The sequence below is a fragment of the Dendrobates tinctorius genome, unplaced genomic scaffold (assembly GCF_039654945.1).
Source record: "Dendrobates tinctorius isolate UK_male_01 unplaced genomic scaffold, ASM3965494v1 ptg000038l, whole genome shotgun sequence".
NCBI lineage: Eukaryota > Metazoa > Chordata > Amphibia > Anura > Dendrobatidae > Dendrobates > Dendrobates tinctorius.
Genome location: NW_027361706.1, coordinates 4,301,444 through 4,318,574, shown reverse-complemented (window position 1 = coordinate 4,318,574; position 17,131 = coordinate 4,301,444). Strand labels below are relative to the sequence as shown.

Below are 17,131 nucleotides of genomic sequence, written 5' to 3'. Positions count from 1 at the left end.
AGCTCTGTATACAGTGTCAGTGTCCAGGTAATACAGAGCTCATCAGTGACATTATACACAGGAGCTCTGTATACAGTGTCAGTGTCCAGGTAATACAGAGCTCATCAGTGACATTATACACAGGAGCTCTGTATACAGTGTCAGTGTCCAGGTAATACAGTGATTACCTATGACATTATACACAGAAGCTCTGTATATAGTGCACAGTGAACAGGTTATAGTGTATAGTGTCGGTGTACAGGGAGCACACTGACTCACCAGTGACGTCTCCAGCTGAAGTCCCTCATCTTTGCTTTTCTTTTTTATGCAGGGCAGACCGCCATCATTTCTTTCAGTCAGGACTCGTCTCTGCGTAAAATAACACAAAGTTACCTTGAGCACGGCTTCCAGAGCACATTCCCCATTTTTCCCCTTTCTTCTACACTACACATCTAAATACAGACGTGCACACACCATTAATATATAATAATCCACCATTCCAAATATAAATTATAATTCAACACTGCACCCCCACCAACAATAAATAGCAATTTCCACACCTAATATATACATTAATTAGCCCCGTACTCTTCCTCCAATTCATTACCAGTCACTGCATCCTCAATGTCCCCCAATATGTGCCTCCGGCTCCCCCAATTCATTATATTTAGATGCCCCTTCCGCCCCAATTCATTGTCATGTCTTTCTCTCCCACCCTCTATTCATTATCAACTGCTCTACCCCACATTCAATACATCATTTACTCCCATCACCGTGAAAATTCATTATTTGCTCCCCCCCAGGTCCTCATTTGTTCTCCCCATGCCCCACCTTCAATTCAATTGCTGTCACCGTCCCTCATTTCATCATTTGCAGTCCCCCTCACTTCATCATTCGCTGTCCCCCTTCCCCCCTCTACATCATTTGCAGTCCCCCATTAACCCCCCATTTCATGTGCAGTCCCCTTTCGTTCATGTGCAGTCCCCTATCCCCCTCACTCACATCATCATATACAGCCCCCCTCCGTCATTTGCAGCCCCTTCCAACATTTGCAGGCCCCATTCCATAATTTGCAAATTGCAGCACCCCCCTCCATCATTTGCATCCACCCTTTCATCATTTTCAGCACCCCTCCATCATTTGTAGCCCCCCTTCATCATTGGCAGCACCCCCTCCATCATTTGCACTGCAGCCCCCTACATCATTTGCAGCCCCACTATCATTTCCAGCACCGCCTCCATCATTTGCTGGCCTGCTCCATCATTTCCAGCACCCCCTCCATCATTTCCAGCACCCACTCCATCATTTGCTGGCCTGCTCCATCATTTCCAGCACCCCCTCCATCATTTCCAGCACCCACTCCATCATTTGCTGGCCTGCTCCATCATTTCCAGCACACCCCTCCATCATTTGCAGCACCCCCTCCATCATTTCCAGCACACCCACTCCATCATTTCCAGCACACCCACTCCATCATTTCCAGCACACCCCTCCATCATTTCCAGCACACCCACTCCATCATTTCCAGCACACCCACTCCATCATTTCCAGCACACCCACTCCATCATTTCCAGCACCCCCTCCATCATTTCCAGCACCCACTCCATCATTTGCTGGCCTGCTCCATCATTTCCAGCACACCCCTCCATCATTTGCAGCACCCCCTCCATCATTTCCAGCACACCCACTCCATCATTTCCAGCACACCCACTCCATCATTTCCAGCACACCCCTCCATCATTTCCAGCACACCCACTCCATCATTTCCAGCACACCCACTCCATCATTTCCAGCACCCCCTCCATCATTTCCAGCACACCCACTCCATCATTTCCAGCACACCCACTCCATCATTTCCAGCACACCCACTCCATCATTTCCAGCACCCACTCCATCATTTCCAGCACCCGCTCCATCATTTGCAGCACACCCCTCCATCATTTCCAGCACCCGCTCCATCATTTGCAGCACCCCCTCCATCATTTCCAGCACCCCCTCCATCATTTCCAGCACCCGCTCCATCATTTGCAGCACCCCCTCCATCATTTGCAGCACCCACTCCATCATTTGCAGCACCCCCTCCATCATTTCCAGCACCCCCTCCATCATTTCCAGCACACCCCCTCCATCATTTCCAGCACCCCCTCCATCATTTCCAGCACCCCCTCCATCATTTCCAGCACACCCCTCCATCATTTCCAGCACACCCCTCCATCATTTCCAGCACACCCACTCCATCATTTCCAGCACACCCACTCCATCATTTCCAGCACACCCACTCCATCATTTCCAGCACCCGCTCCATCATTTGCAGCACACCCCTCCATCATTTCCAGCACCCGCTCCATCATTTGCAGCACCCCCTCCATCATTTCCAGCACCCCCTCCATCATTTCCAGCACCCGCTCCATCATTTGCAGCACCCCCTCCATCATTTGCAGCACCCACTCCATCATTTGCAGCACCCCCTCCATCATTTCCAGCACCCACTCCATCATTTCCAGCACCCCTCCATCATTTCCAGCACCCACTCCATCATTTCCAGCACCCCCTCCATCATTTCCAGCACACCCCTCCATCATTTCCAGCACACCCACTCCATCATTTCCAGCACACCCCTCCATCATTTCCAGCACACCCACTCCATCATTTCCAGCACACCCACTCCATCATTTCCAGCACCCACTCCATCATTTCCAGCACCCGCTCCATCATTTGCAGCCCACCCCTCCATCATTTCCAGCACCCGCTCCATCATTTGCAGCACCCGCTCCATCATTTCCAGCACCCCCTCCATCATTTCCAGCACACCCACTCCATCATTTCCAGCACACCCACTCCATCATTTCCAGCACCCACTCCATCATTTCCAGCACACCCACTCCATCATTTCCAGCACACCCCCTCCATCATTTCCAGCACCCCCTCCATCATTTCCAGCACACCCACTCCATCATTTCCAGCACACCCACTCCATCATTTCCAGCACCCCTCCATCATTTCCAGCACCCGCTCCATCATTTCCAGCACCCGCTCCATCATTTGCAGCACCTGCTCCATCATTTCCAGCACACCCCTCCATCATTTCCAGCACACCCCTCCATCAATTCCAGCACCCCCTCCATCATTTCCAGCACCCCCTCCATCATTTCCAGCACCCCCTCCATCATTTGCAGCCCCCCTCCATCATTTCCAGCCCACTCCATCATTTGCAGCACCCCCTCCATCATTTCCAGCACCCACTCCATCATTTCCAGCACCCCTCCATCATTTCCAGCACCCCCTCCATCATTTCCAGCACCCCCTCCATCATTTCCAGCACCCACTCCATCATTTCCAGCACCCGCTCCATCATTTCCAGCACCCGCTCCATCATTTCCAGCACACCCTCCATCATTTCCAGCACCCCCTCCATCATTTCCAGCACCCCTCCATCATTTCCAGCACCCCCTCCATCATTTCCAGCACCCCTCCATCATTTCCAGCACACCCCTCCATCATTTCCAGCACCCGCTCCATCATTTCCAGCACCCACTCCATTTCCAGCACCCACTCCATCATTTCCAGCACCCCTCCATCATTTGCAGCACCCCCTCCATTATTTGCAGCCCCCTGCATCATTTGCAGCCCCCCTCCATCATTTGCAGCCCCCCTTTCATCATTTGCAGCCCCCCTCCATCATTTGCAGCCCCCCTTTCATCATTTGCAGCCCCCTCACCCATTTAATTCAAGCTCCTCTTGTCATGGCAGACGCTGTACCTGGAAGGAGCCCGCCATGCATTGTATCACTTTCAGCAGTGAATCAGCTAGACTGTATGGGCTGTAGTCAGGACCTGCAAGGAGCCCCTACATTCTAGCTACAGCCATGAAACATGACCAGAAGTCCAGGGAGGGCGGAGGGAGAGTCGGAGCTGCGCAGCTGTCAAGGTAAGGCTAGTTTCACACTAGCGTTTATGAGCGCAGCGACGGCCTGCGCACGGCCGCCGCTAAGCCCCGCCCCCTGCCCCGCCTCCACCGGTATCTCCGCCTCCGGGCGCATGACGTTGCATGCGTCATGCGTCTCCTATCTTCATCACAGAGGGCGCAGGCCGTGCGCAGTATGCGCACAGTCTGCGTTTGGCGGCGCATGCGTCCTTTTGACGGTGCGCCGAGCAGCGCCAAACGCAACCTGTTGCATTTTGGCTAGTTTCACATTAGCGTTTTTTTGCGCAGCGCATCGGGCGCATAAAAACCGCAAAGAAAACCGCAAAACAAACGCGCTTTTTTTAACGTCATGCGCACGCTGATGCGTCAAAAAAACGCAGTGTTGCTTGCGTTTTACATGCGTTTTTGCATGCATTTGCGTTTTTTATGCACATGCGTTTTTAGGTGTGACATTTTTTCCATTGTCTAGAGAACATTCTAGACTTGTTTAACTCAAAAACGCATGCGCAAAAAAACGCAAACATGTGCAAGACCATGCGCATGCATGCGTTCCCATAGACTTCAATGTGTTTTTTTTGCGCATTCCGTGCGCAAGCGTGCGCATGCGTTTTTTTGCCGAGACAGGGCGCACCAAAAAATCCAACATGTTGCGTCTGGCGCGCCTGGCGCGAAAGACAAAAAAACGCATGCGCACGAAAACGCAAATGTGCGCAAGACCATGCGCACGTCATGTTAAACATAGGTGCGCAGTGCGCATGCGCACGGGTGCGCACGATGCGCTGCGCACAAAAGCGCTAATGTGAAACCAGCCTGCGCCCTCTGTGATGAAGATAGGGGACGCATGACGCATGCAACATCATGCGCCCGGAGGCGGAGATACCGGTGGAGGCGGGGCAGGGGGCGGGGCTTAGCGGCGGCCACGCGCAGGCCGTCGCTGCGCTCAAAAGCGCTAATGTGAAACCGGCATAAGCCACGCCCCCTGCCGTGCCTCCGCCGGTAGCTCCGCCTACCGGCGCATGACGCTGCATGTGTCCTTTTGACGGTGTGCCGACCTGCGCCAAACGCAACCTGCTGCATTTTGGTTGCGCTCGGCGCACCGTCAAAAGGACGCATACGCCGCCAAAGCATACTGCGCACGGCCTGCGCCCCCAGTGATAAAGATAGGGGACGCAGGACGCATGCAGCGTCATGCGCCGGTAGGCGGAGCTACCGGCGGAGGCGGGGGGCGGGGCTTAGCGGCGGCCGTGCGCAGGCCGTCGCTGCGCTCACAAACGCTAGTGTGAAACTAGCCTAAGACAGCTATGCACAGCTCAGAGAAATCTGCCGGCCCACGTGTGCGCCTGGGGGATCGGCCCGGGGGGAATATGCCTCCCTGTCACCCGGCCCAGCCCGCCCGTGCCACCACCTATATGTACCCCATGATCTGTGCCCCCAGCTATGTTTCCACATGTGATCTGTGCCCCCACCTATATATACCCCGTGATCTGTGCCCCCAGCTATGTTTCCACATGTGATCTGTGCCCCCCACCGATATATACCCCGTGATCTGTGCCACCAGCTATGTTGCCACATGTGATATGTGCCCCCCACCTATATATACCCCGTGAACTGTGCCCCCAGCTATGTTTCACTTTCCACATGTGATCTGTGCCCCCCCACCTATATATACCCCGTGAACTGTGCCCCCCGCTATGTTTCCACATGTGATCTGTGCCCCCCACCTATATATACCCCGTGATCTGTGCCCTCCAGCTTTGTTTCCACATGTGATATGTGCCCCCCACCTATATATACCCCGTGAACTGTGCCCTCCAGCTATGTTTCCACATGTGATATGTGCCCCCCACCTATATATACCCCGTGATCTGTGCCCTCCAGCTTTGTTTCCACATGTGATCTGTGCCCCCCACCTATATATTCCCCATGATCTGTGCCCCCAGCTATGTTTCCACATGTGATATGTGCCCCCCACCTATATATACCCCGTGATCTGTGCACTCCAGCTTTGTTTCCACATGTGATCTGTGCCCCCCACCTATATATACCCCGTGAACTGTGCCCCCAGCTATGTTTCCACATGTGATATGTGCCCCCCACCTATATATACCCCGTGAACTGTGCCCCCAGCTATGTTTCCACATGTGATCTGTGCCCCCCACCTATATATACCCCGTGATCTGTGCCCTCCAGCTTTGTTTCCACATGTGATCTGTGCCCCCAGCTATGTTTCCATATGTGATATGTGCCCCCCACCTATATATACCCCGTGAACTGTGCCCTCCAGCTATGTTTCCACATGTGATCTGTGCCCCCCACCTATATATACCCCCTGTGATCTGTGCCCTCCATCTATGTGCCTCCCCAGCTGTTTCCCCATGTGATATCTATGCCTCCTGTGATCTGTGCCCTCCAGCTATGTGCCCCCTGTGATCTCTGTGCCCCCAGCTATGTGCACCCCTGTGATATTTGTGGCTCCCAGCTTTGTGCCCCATGTTACCTATGTGCCCACCTGCTATGGACCCCCTGTGATGTTTGTGCTCCCATGTGCCCCCTGTGATCTGTCACCCAAAGCTATGTGCACCTCTGTTGACTTCGTGTCACCCCTCAGTGATCTGTCCCCCCCCGGTGATCTATGAGCCTCCCCGACGATCCCTGTCCCCCCGGTGCTATATATCCCCCCACAGCTGCTGCATTTACCCCGGAAGTGCTGTATATCCTCCCGAGTACTGTATATCCTACCACCTGTGACAGTATAGCCCCCAGTGATGGAGAAGCAGCTCCAGCCGTCACATTAAGGGTGAGTTACTGTAATTAATTGTTAGCCTAAAAATTACCCCGGTATATTTAGTCAATGTACCCAGGTATGCAGAAAATTTCTGCATGAAAACCGGACTCCTTCCCAGAAAACGCTCGTTTTTTTTCCGCACGTTTTTTGCGTGTTTTCCGCGCGTCCCCAGTCTCATAGAAAATAGCTAGAAATGCGGATTTTTCTGCAAAATTCATGAGCATGCTGCGTTTGTGCGTGGAAAAAAATGCATCAATATGCACAAAAAGTGCAGAATTCATTAAAATGAATGGGATGCTTCTTTTAAGCATTTTTGCTGGTAAAAAAACACGAAAAACACACTTTCGTGGGTACACAGCCTCAAGGTGATCATTTTTGCGTGGCCCTCGAATGATGGTAGAAATTTCCAAATGGCCCCCGGATGGAAAAAGCTGATTGTGGCTCTCAAGGTCAGCAGGGTTGGGGACCACTGCTGTATGGAGCAATACATGAATTGTACTGTATGGAGTACTGTATGTAGCAGTATGCGGGGCGCATTATACTGTATGGAGCACTATGTGAGGTCATTATACTGTATGGAGCACTATGTGAGGTCATTATACTGTATGGAGCAGTATGTGAGGTCATTATACTGTATGGAGCACTATGCGGGGCGCATTATACTGTATGGAGCACTATGTGAGGTCATTATACTGTATGGAGCACTATGTGAGGTCATTATACTGTATGGAGCAGTATGTGAGGTCATTATACTGTATGGAGCACTATGTGATGCCCATTATACTGTATGGAGCACTATGTGAGGTCATTATACTGTATGGAGCACTATGTGAGGTCATTATACTGTATGGAGCAGTATGTGAGGTCATTATACTGTATGGAGCACTATGTGAGGTCATTATACTGTATGGAGCAGTATGTGAGGTCATTATACTGTATGGAGCACTATGTGAGGTCATTATACTGTATGGAGCACTATGTGAGGTCATTATACTGTATGGAGCAGTATGTGAGGTCATTATACTGTATGGAGCACTATGTGAGGTCATTATACTGTATGGAGCACTATGTGAGGTCATTATACTGTATGGAGCACTATGTGGGGTCATTATACTGTAAGGAGCACTATGTGGGGTCATTATACTTTATGTAGCACTATGCGGGGCGCATTATACTGTATGGAGCACTATGTGAGGTCATTATACTGTATGGAGAACTATGTGATGCCCATTATACTGTATGGAGCACTATGTGAGGTCATTATACTGTATGGAGCACTATGTGAGGTCATTATACTGTATGGAGCACTATGTGGGGTCATTATACTGTATGGAGCACTATGTGAGGTCATTATACTGTATGGAGCACTATGTGAGGTCATTATACTGTATGGAGCACTATGTGAGGTCATTATACTGTATGGAGCACTATGTGGGGTCATTATACTGTATGGAGCACTATGTGAGGTCATTATACTGTATGGAGCACTATGTGAGGTCATTATACTGTATGGAGCACTATGTGGGGTCATTATACTGTATGGAGCACTATGTGAGGTCATTATACTGTATGGAGCACTATGTGGGGTCATTATACTGTATGTAGCACTATGTGAGGTCATTATACTGTATGGAGCACTATGTGGGGTCATTATACTGTATGTAGCACTATGTGAGGTCATTATACTGTATGGAGCACTATGTGAGGTCATTATACTGTATGGAGCACTATGTGAGGTCATTATACTGTATGGAGCACTATGTGGGGTCATTATACTGTATGGAGCACTATGTGGGGTCATTATACTTTATGTAGCACTATGCAGGGCGCATTATACTGTATGGAGCACTATGTGAGGTCATTATACTGTATGGAGAACTATGTGATGCCCATTATACTGTATGGAGCACTATGTGAGGTCATTATAATGTATGGAGCACTATGTAAAGTCATTATACTGTATGGAGCACTATGTGAGGTCATTATACTGTATGGAGCACTATGTGGGGTCATTATACTGTATGGAGCACTATGTGAGGTCATTATACTGTATGGAGCACTATGTGAGGTCATTATACTGTATGGAGCACTATGTGAGGTCATTATACTGTATGGAGCACTATGTGGGGTCATTATACTGTATGGAGCACTATGTGAGGTCATTATACTGTATGGAGCACTATGTGGGGTCATTATACTGTATGGAGCACTATGTGAGGTCATTATACTGTATGGAGCACTATGTGGGGTCATTATACTGTATGGAGCACTATGTGGGGTCATTATACTGTATGTAGCACTATGTGGTGCGCATTATACTGTATGGAGCACTATGTGGGGTTATTATAATGTATGTAGCACTTTGTGGGGTGATTATAAAGCATTTAGCACTATGTGGGGCCAATATACTGTATGGTGCACTATGTGAGGCTACTATACTGTATGGAGCTCTTTTTGCCGCCATTATACTGTATGGAGCACTGTACAGGGCCGCTATACTGTATGGAAGGTAACGCAGGCTCCCTTTATACTGTATAGAGCACTTTTTGTGGCCATTATACTATTACTATTAGTGATGATTTGAGTGGGCGCTGTGCCTGGTGCCAATCTTGATAACAGGTGGTCTTCTGCATCTCTCTCAAATATCGGCCAGTGCCAACACTCGTTCTTTGGGTGAAATGATTTTTTGTCATTCTCGGCAGCACATTGACCATTGTAAATGGTCCCGGCATGCTGATCGGTGCATGTCCCGGCAGTCAGACCCCCACCAATGAGCACGTTATCACCAGTCCTGCCAACAGGTGATAACGTCCTTAGGCTGTGTTCACACACAGCGTATTTTTAGCGGTTTTGCCAATAAAACCGCTATAAAGCCGCTAAAAATAAGCTTCCCATTAATTTCTATGCATTTTTTGTGCATATTGATGCGTTTTGCACCGCGAAAAAAAACGCATCGCGGTAAAAAACGCAGCATGCTCATTAATTTCGCGGATTTTTCTGCATTTCTGGCTAGTTCTATGCGTTTTGAAAAAGCGCCGGAAAAAATGCATTAAAACCACGACGAAAATGCGCAGACAAAAAAGGCGCGGTTTCTGGGAAGGGAGTCAGGTTTTTGAGCAGAAATTTTCTGCTACATGTGCACTTAGCCTCACACTGACCTACCCCCTAATAAGCCGCTCCGGTGCTGCTGCTTTGGTTATCCATTGCCAGATCTGCTATGATGAAGTCACATACATCATTCACACAACAACTGCAGTCACGTGAATTATCTACATGATACCTTTGCTGCAAGCCTAGCAGGAACCACCAGGGCGGCGTAGCTGGAATTGGGTAAAATTCTGGTGGGCATCAGGATACATCAGTTTATGTATACAGCAGTGAGTAGGCGTATATACGTGCTCCATACACTTAGGCACAATATAAGGGTATACATTGTAAAGCTCCCATAGATTTCTATGAGTTCAACCACGCTGCAAATCTAAGGGGTTAAACTGCTGCGATCGGAGCGTTCACCATATATCCTGTGGGCACAGCCAGCGTACATGGCCATCCAGGGGCGGACACTGACAGCTTGGGGCCCCTGTGCAAGAAATGTGTCTGGGCCCCCCTCCTTTTATGGCGTCAAAGCTAAATGTGTATATAAATAAATATATATATATATATATACTAGCTGAAGAGCCCGGCGCTGCCCGAGCATAGTAACTAACTGTGGTTAGATATAAAAAATTATAATTATCCTCCATCCCATAGGCCCATCATACATCCTCTATCCCATAGTCCTGTGCCCATATACCCATCATACATATCCGCCAGCCAGCGGCGACTCCCCCCACCGCCACCGCATTGAACTATACCGGTGTCTGCATTAGTATAGAAGTTGAACCAAAGCAAATGCCGAAATTCTTAAGTGGATTCTATCACTGTGAACAAAAAAATCATACACCAATCAGATAGGAGAATGTATGCATATAAGATATGATTAATCAGAAGCTGTAAAGTGCATTTCTACAAGGACAGCTCCATGGTCTACTTCCATATTTTCACTTGCAGTACGATTAGAATATCACAATACTCCGAGCTCCTGCCCCACTGCTAAGCAGTTCAAATGCTTCATTGATTTTTTGCAGGGCTAGCTTCTTGCTTACTAAATGTTCCAGATTGTTCCTTTTGTTCATATAATCTGTAACCAGTTTTGGGATATCAGAACCCTTGTAGCCTCCAAATATAGATCCTTTCAAGGTACGCCCTGTGACAAGCAAACCTGGATGCAAACAAAGTGTGTCCTTGGGAGATGCCACACCCAACACAACAGCAACACCATTTCCACAGTAAGTACACTGGAGAGCAGTCAGCATGGATTCAGTGCGTCCTGCACATTCAACGGCAAAATCCACTCCTCCATTAGTTAGCTCAGTAATGACCTCATGAATGGGTTTATCGTAAACCTTTGGGTTTAGGCACTCAGTGGCTCCCAGTTGTAAGGCTTTTGGATACTTATCCTTATGTGAACCTACTCCAATGATTCGTGTAGCGCTTGCATCCTTGCATCCTACAATTGCTGAACAACCAACTCCTCCCAAGCCAAAAACAGCACAACTAGAGCGCTTGGTCACCTTAGCAGTGTTGACAGCTGCACCATATCCAGTAGCAAATCCACAGCCTATAAGACAAACTTCAACAAGGGCACGGGCATCCACTTTGGCAACGTAAATGTCAGACACCACAGTGTATTCAGTGAATGTACTTGTGCATGCGTAATGATAAATCGCTTTGCCTTTACAGGTAAATCTGCTTGTACCATCATCCATCAGTCCTGATTGAGCTCCAAATGCAAACTCTAATTTTTTGCAGATGTTACTGTGTTGGCCATCGCAAGCTCTGCACGATTTATTCTGACTTCATGAGCCTTTGGAGGAGCTACTTCAATATCTTCAATGCTGAGGGGCTTGCATGGTTCCCAGGCAATAGCGGCCTTGCATTTAATAGCCTTTCCTGCGGTGCTCATGGTGGTTCCGGTTCAAAGCAATGATGGAGGAGAGAGCGTCAGCTGATGCCTCCTCTCCCATCATTCCCCTCTGCCTCTGACACTGCGGGTGTGTGATGACGTCATCGCGCACTCACTGTGTGCCAGGCAGTGCAGCCGTTGAGACAGGAGCCCCCTGAGGAAGCGACGAAATATCAAGCGAAACGTGCGTTGGGGAACGTGGTCACAGCACGGGCAGTCATTATGGGTAATTAACCTCTTCATTCTTTACTTAGTCATGTAGCGGTCTTTTGCATACGTAATGTATACATATATATTTATTGTTGATACCATGGTGATTTTTATGATTTAGGGGCACTTGTCCAGCATACCATTGCACATATGATATATGTTTTTATTTTACTATGTATGTAATTGATGAACTTCTGTATTAATACTTATTTTTCGTTGTATATGGTAAACTCATTTTTTCTCCGTATTTTCTGATATGTATCTGAGTTTATTCACATGAAATTTTCTTGACTTTGTGCTGGTAATTTTTATGTTTATGTAGCAGCCAGACGGGAGCATGGCACGAGGAGAGGTGAGGATTGTGGGTTTTTTTAAATATATCAGTGAGTTCGGGACTGTGGGGCCATTCTCGGGGGGGGGGGGGGGTGGGGGATGTGGGCTGTGTTATATATTATGTGGCTGTGTTATATACTATGTGGGCTGTGTTATATATTATGTGGCTGTGTTATATACTATGTGGGCTGTGTTATATACTATGTGGGCTGTGTTATATACTATGTGGGCTGTGTTATATATTATGTGGCTGTGTTATATACTATGTGGACTGTGTTATATACTATGTGGCTGTGTTATATATTATGTGGGCTGTGTTATATATTATGTGGCTGTGTTATACGGTATACTATGTGGCTGTGTTATATACTATGTGGCTGTGTTATACGGTATACTATGTGGCTGTGTTATATACTATGTGGGCTGTGTTATATACTATGTGGCTGTGTTATATATTATGTGGGCTGTGTTATATATTATGTGGCTGTGTTATATACTATGTGGACTGTGTTATATACTATGTGGGCTGTGTTATATACTATGTGGCTGTGTTATATACTATGTGGGCTGTGTAATATACTATGTGGCTGTGTTATATACTATGTGGGCTGTGTTATATACTATGTGGCTGTGTTATATACTATGTGGGCTGTGTTATATATTATGTGGGCTGTGTTATATATTATGTGGCTGTGTTATATACTATGTGGGCTGTGTTATATATTATGTGGCTGTGTTATATACTATGTGGGCTGTGTTATATACTATGTGGGCTGTGTTATATATTATGTGGTTGTGTTATATACAATGTGGACTGTGTTATATACTATGTGGCTGTGTTATATATTATGTGGGCTGTGTTATATATTATGTGGCTGTGTTATACGGTATACTATGTGGCTGTGTTATATACTATGTGGCTGTGTTATACGGTATACTATGTGGCTGTGTTATATACTATGTGGGCTGTGTTATATACTATGTGGCTGTGTTATATATTATGTGGGCTGTGTTATATATTATGTGGCTGTGTTATATACTATGTGGACTGTGTTATATACTATGTGGGCTGTGTTTATACTATGTGGCTGTGTTATATACTATGTGGGCTGTGTTATATACTATGTGGCTGTGTTATATACTATGTGGGCTGTGTTATATACTATGTGGCTGTGTTATATACTATGTGGGCTGTGTTATATATTATGTGGGCTGTGTTATATATTATGTGGGCTGTGTTATATATTATGTGGCTGTGTTATATACTATGTGGGCTGTGTTATATACTATGTGGGCTGTGTTATATATTATGTGGCTGTGTTATATACTATGTTGCTGTGTTATATACTATGTGGCTGTATTATATTCTATGTGGCTATCAGTATTATATTCTATGTGGCTGTGTTATATACTATGTGGCTGTGTTACATACTTTATAGACTATGTTATATATTATGTGGCCTGTGTTATATACTATGTGGCTGTGTTATATACTATGTGGGCTGTGTTATATACTATGTGGGCTGTGTTATATATTATGTGGGCTGTATTATATTCTATGTGGGCTGTGTTATATTCTATGTGGCTGTGTTATTTACTATGTGGCTGTGTTATATACTATGTGGACTGTGTTATATACTATGTGGCTGTATTATATACTATGTGGGCTGTGTTGTAAATTATGTGAGCTGTATTATATTCTATGTGGGCTGTGTTATATACTATGTGGCTGTGTTATATACTATGTGGCTGTGTTATATACTATGTGGACTGTGTTATATACTATGTGGACTGTGTTATATACTATGTGGACTGTGTTATATACTATGAGGACTGTGTTATATACTATGTGGACTGTGTTATATACTATGTGGCCTGTGTTATATACTATGTGGGCTGTGTTATATACTATGTGGCCTGTGTTATATACTATGTGGGCTGTGTTATTTACTATGTGGCCTGTGTTATATACTATGTGTGCTGTGTTATATACTATGTGGCTGTGTTATATACTATGTGGACTGTGTTATATACTATGTGGCTGTGTTATATACTATGTGGGCTGTGTTATATTCTATGTGGCTGTGCTATATTCTATGTGGCTGTGTTGTATACTATATTGTTGTGAGTTCATTTTCCCCTTCATCACTGAGGCCCGAGGAACTCCCTCTTCTGCTAGGGAGAGGTGGTGAGTCTGATTATCAGACACCTGAGATTAATGATGATGACTGGCTGAGTGGAGTCACAGACTGGATATAAGGCTGCATACACCCATTCTCCCTGCGGGTGATTTCTCTGTGGTATCCTTGGAGTCCAGTCTGAATTCCTGCTCTGCTAAAGCTAAGTTTTCCTCCTGGCTTTTTGCATTTGTGCCTTGCTTTGTTTTTTTTCTGGATTTCAGCCATTCCCTGCTGGGGTGAGCTGAACTCCTTAGCTCTGTCTCCTGAAAATACCAGAGTGCTGATTTAGTTTTGAAGCTTAGTTGCTTCAGGGTCTTTTTCCATTTCAGCTTGCTGGCCTATGTTTTTGATAGGGTTTTTTGCCGATTGCAGACAGCAGCTTTCCTTTCCTTTCCTGTTTAGATTAGATTGGGACCCAACGTTTGCTCAGCCTATCTTTCTATCTGTGTCAGTGTTTTTTCATCTTGCTTCACCGTCATTATATGTTGGGGGCTGCCTTTTACTTTGGGGTCTGCTCTGGGGCAGTTTAGATTTCCCTTTCTATCTTTAGGCTATATAGTCCTCTGGCTGTGTTCGAGGGGTCTAGGGCACCGTAGGTACCCCCCACGGCTACTGCTAGTTGTGTTGATAGGTTCAGAGGTCTGCAATCGGATAGTTGCCAGCTCCTCTGGTTTTCTGGACGTAGCTTCTATTTTTGTGTCTGACTCCTACGGTCACTCAATCATAACAGAATCACCCGCCTGACCGCAGATCCTAGGGTACTCAAAAGCAGGAAAGAATTGCAAAAAAAAAAAAAAAGGTGTGTATATTTTTTCCTCTATACTGTATCTCTGAGGCCGTAGGGGGAATTTTTTTTTCTCCCAATGGAGATAAAGCAATTGTCTGATCGTGTGGAGCAGCTCGCTGCGGAAGTGCGGGGAATTTCCGCCTACCTTGCTCATTCACATGCTGCTGAACCAAAGATTCCTACACCTGATGTATTTTGTGGTGATCGGTCTAAATTTTTGAATTTCAAAAATAATTGTAAATTATTTTTTGCCTTGAAGCCTAACTCGTCAGGGAGCTCCGCGCAGCAGGTTAAAATTGTCATCTCTTTGCTGCGTGGCGATCCCCAGGATTGGGCGGTTTCTTTGAAACCAGATGATCCTATTCTGACTAATGTGAACGCATTTTTTCAAGCCTTGGGCTTGTTGTATGACGAACCTAATGCCATTGATCAGGCTGAAAAGACCCTGCTGGCATTGAATCAGGGTCGAGATTCTGCAGAATTGTACTGTCAAAAATTCCGAAAGTGGGCGGTACTTACTACTTGGAATGATAATGCCTTGGCTGCTCTCTTTCGGAAGGGTTTGTCAGAAGCCGTAAAAGATACTATGGTGGGATTTCCTGTTCCCTCGATTCTATGTCATTAGCCATTCAGGTTGATCGGCGTTTGCGCGAACGCAAAACTGCACGAGAGGTGTTGCCACCTGTTGAACAAATGACTGAACCTATGCAATGTGATAGAGTTTTCTCCAGAGAGCAGCGTCAGGAGTTCAGAAGGCATAATAAGTTGTGCTTTTTCTGTGGAGATGCCTCGCATATTATTTCTGTCTGTCCTAAACGAGAGAAACGCTTTGCACACACGTTTTCTGTTGGTGGTGTTCAACCTAAGTTTCTTCTGGCTATTACTCTGATCTGCTCCATGTCCACATTTTCCGCCAAGGCATTTGTGGATTCAGGAGCAGCTCTAAACCTAATGGACTTGGATTTTGCTAAACGTTGTGGATTTCCTATGACACCTCTGCGGACGCCTATCCCTTTGAGGGGGATTGATGCTACTCCTTTGGCTAAAGATAAACCTCAGTTTTGGACCCAGGTAGTGATGCGGGTCGCCCCAGACCATCAAGAAAATTGCTGATTTTTGGTGTTGCATAATCTGCATGATACCATTGTTCTGGGGTTTCCCTGGTTACAAATCCATGATCCAGTTCTGGATTGGAAATCTTTGTCTGTGGTGAGTTGGGGTTGTCGGTGTGCCCTTAGTGATGCTCCTGTTTTCTCCACCTCTCCCCAGTCACATGATGTTCCTGACTATTTGGCGGACTTTTATGATGTATTTAGTGAGAATGAGTCTGCGTCTTTGCCCCCTCATAGGAGTTATGACTGTGCTATTGAGCTGAACCCGGGGTGTAAATTCCCCAAGGGTCGGCTTTTCAACTTATCTGTACCCGAGCACGAGGCTATGCGATCCTATATTAAGGAGGCATTGGAGAAGGGTCATATTAGACCATCCTCTTCACCCTTAGGTGCTGGGTTTTTTTTTGTAGCCAAAAAGGATGGATCATTAAGACCTTGTATTGATTATCGTGCCCTCAACAAGATTACTGTTAAATATCAGTATCCGTTACCCCTGATTTCGGATCTATTCTCTAGAGTTAAATGTGCTTGCTGGTTTACCAAGCTTGACCTCAGGGGGGCGTATAATCTTATTCGCATTAAGCATGGGGATGAATGGAAGACAGCGTTTAATACTCCGGAGGGACATTTTGAGTACCTGGTGATGCCTTTTGGGCTCACTAATGCCCCTTCTGTCTTCCAGTGCTTCATGAACGATATTTTCCGAGATTTTGTGGATACATTTTTGATTATCTATCTGGATGATATTTTGATCTTCTCCAAGGATTGGGATTCTCATGTGGAACATGTTCGGACTGTGTTCCGGATCTTGAGGGA

At 46.6% G+C, this 17,131-nt stretch overlaps 1 pseudogene; it reads right to left on the bottom strand.

Annotated features, from left to right (window-relative positions):
- Positions 1 to 10,743: 10,743 nt before the first annotated feature.
- LOC141088342 (NADP-dependent alcohol dehydrogenase-like) lies at positions 10,744 to 11,693 on the bottom strand (annotated as a pseudogene).
- Positions 11,694 to 17,131: the final 5,438 nt, after the last annotated feature.